We start from the raw sequence: 1,978 nt of genomic DNA, 5'->3' as shown, positions 1-1,978 counted from the left end.
TAGGATTTCTGATTCTCTACCCTAGCTGCCATCTTGGATCTCTGTAGGAATATGTTCTTTAGGCATGCGAGATGTCCCCTCACATCTGTGAGCCTGTAAAGAGCCAGACAAAATTCTATATTATTCACAGAAAATCATGTTGACCATCAGGTTGTCAAGGGTGGATTCGTTACAGTTTTGAAGATATTTTTTCATCCTATAGCCATGAGTAAGACACATATAATATCTTTCTTTAACTTCCATATTAAAGCAAACAGAGACTATTGTAATTACTGTTATATAATGACTCTATGTGTCACTATATATTTACACATGCTGTTTATAAATTAATCACATTGTAAGGTGCATCCATACTTAATTTTTCAATGATAACTTCAATGGAAATTTTAGTTATATCTGAGGTTCAAATTGAAGCACTGGTGCAAAATAATGTAATAGTTACTCATACAGTATCTACATGCAGGTTGTCTGAATTAAAATCTCAGTTCTATCACTTCCTAGCTGCCTGACTTTGTGCAAGGCACAAATACCCTTTGTTTTAGTGTCTTCATATGTCAATAGTATTTGTAAGATTATTTACCTGATAAGAATTTTGTGAAGGGTATATGAGAATGAACCATAAGCACACACACACACACACAGGTGTATGTGTATATAAGTGTCCATATGTGTATATATGCATATGTGTTATAGTAAAATACACCACTTTAATAATAACTCATATTATCAGAAAAACCTTTGGTATGTTCCTTGCCCTCTCTGAGACTGTGTGTCTTCATTCAATGATGGGAATGTTGAAACATATAGTCCTTAATTTTATTTTTAATGTTTCTTTATATTGTTTATTAATCAAAACTGTGGCTTTTCCAGACCTGGCTGAGCAGGAGGCGCCATCATGGGAGTCGAAATCCACCACAACAAGGACCAAAAGGTTAGGTGCAAGGAGCCCAAAAGCCAGGACATCTACCTGAGGCTGTTGGTGAAGTTGTATAGGTTCCTGGCCAGACAGATCAACTCCACCTTCAACCAGGTTGTGCTGAAGAGGTTGTTCATGAGTTGGACCAACCGGCTGCCTCTCTCCCTCTCCCAGATGATCTGTAAGATGAAGCTTCCTGGCTGGGAGAACAAGACAGCTGTAGTGGTGGGGACCGTCACCGATGACATGCGGGTTCTGGAGGTGCCCAAGCAGAAGGTGTGTGCACTGCGTGTAAGCAGTCAGGCCTGCAGCCACATCCTGAAGGCTGGGGGCAAGATTCTTACCTTTGACCAGCTGGCCCTGGACTCCCCTAAGGGCCACGGCACCGTCCTGCTCTCTGGTCCCTGCAAGGGCCAGGAGGTGTATCGGCATTTTGGCAAGGCACCAGAAACCCCACACAGTCACACCAAACCCTATGTCCAATCCAAGGGCCGGAAGTTCGAGCGAGCCAGAGGCCGACGTGCCAGCCAAGGCTACAAAAACTAACCACAGATATTATCCCATTATTAAAGATTTTGGAAGCCCAAAAAAAAATCAAAACTGTGGTCAGTATTAGATATTACTTCATAATACTCCACATATCAAACTTTGAAAACAATCTCAAAACTTAATTTCACACTGATTTCTATTTTCCCCTAAAAAAAGGTTTATCATAGAAAAGTTTTTTGTGGGATATCACTTACCTGTAGATTGAGTTTGGAAAGATTCCTGCTTCCTTTGAGATAGGAGTTACAAAGAAGACTGATTCTGATAGTTTTAGTTTTCATTAGACATTACTGTAGAATCATAATGTTAATTTTTGTCAAATATCTCTCCATCAGTCATTTATAGTTACTTTTGTTTACAGATTCACCTTAAGTTTCATGAAAATATTTCAACTTAGTACTTCTTTCAGGAATTTTTCAAAACTGTTCATGCAAATTGGGTGCATATTTTTCCTTGAGCTTAGATAATTTCATGACTTCCATTTTTATTGTCTTTGTGAGACCCACAGTCCTAAGG

The 1,978-nt window shown here is 39.2% G+C and overlaps 1 pseudogene; it reads left to right on the top strand.

Moving 5' to 3' along the window:
* The first annotated feature begins 895 nt into the window (after positions 1–895).
* On the top strand, positions 896–1,504 carry LOC109675717 (large ribosomal subunit protein eL18 pseudogene; annotated as a pseudogene).
* The last annotated feature ends 474 nt before the right edge of the window (positions 1,505–1,978 follow it).

The sequence above is a fragment of the Castor canadensis genome, chromosome X (genome assembly GCF_047511655.1).
Source record: "Castor canadensis chromosome X, mCasCan1.hap1v2, whole genome shotgun sequence".
Classification (NCBI taxonomy): domain Eukaryota; kingdom Metazoa; phylum Chordata; class Mammalia; order Rodentia; family Castoridae; genus Castor; species Castor canadensis.
This window is presented reverse-complemented; position numbering and strand designations above follow the sequence as displayed.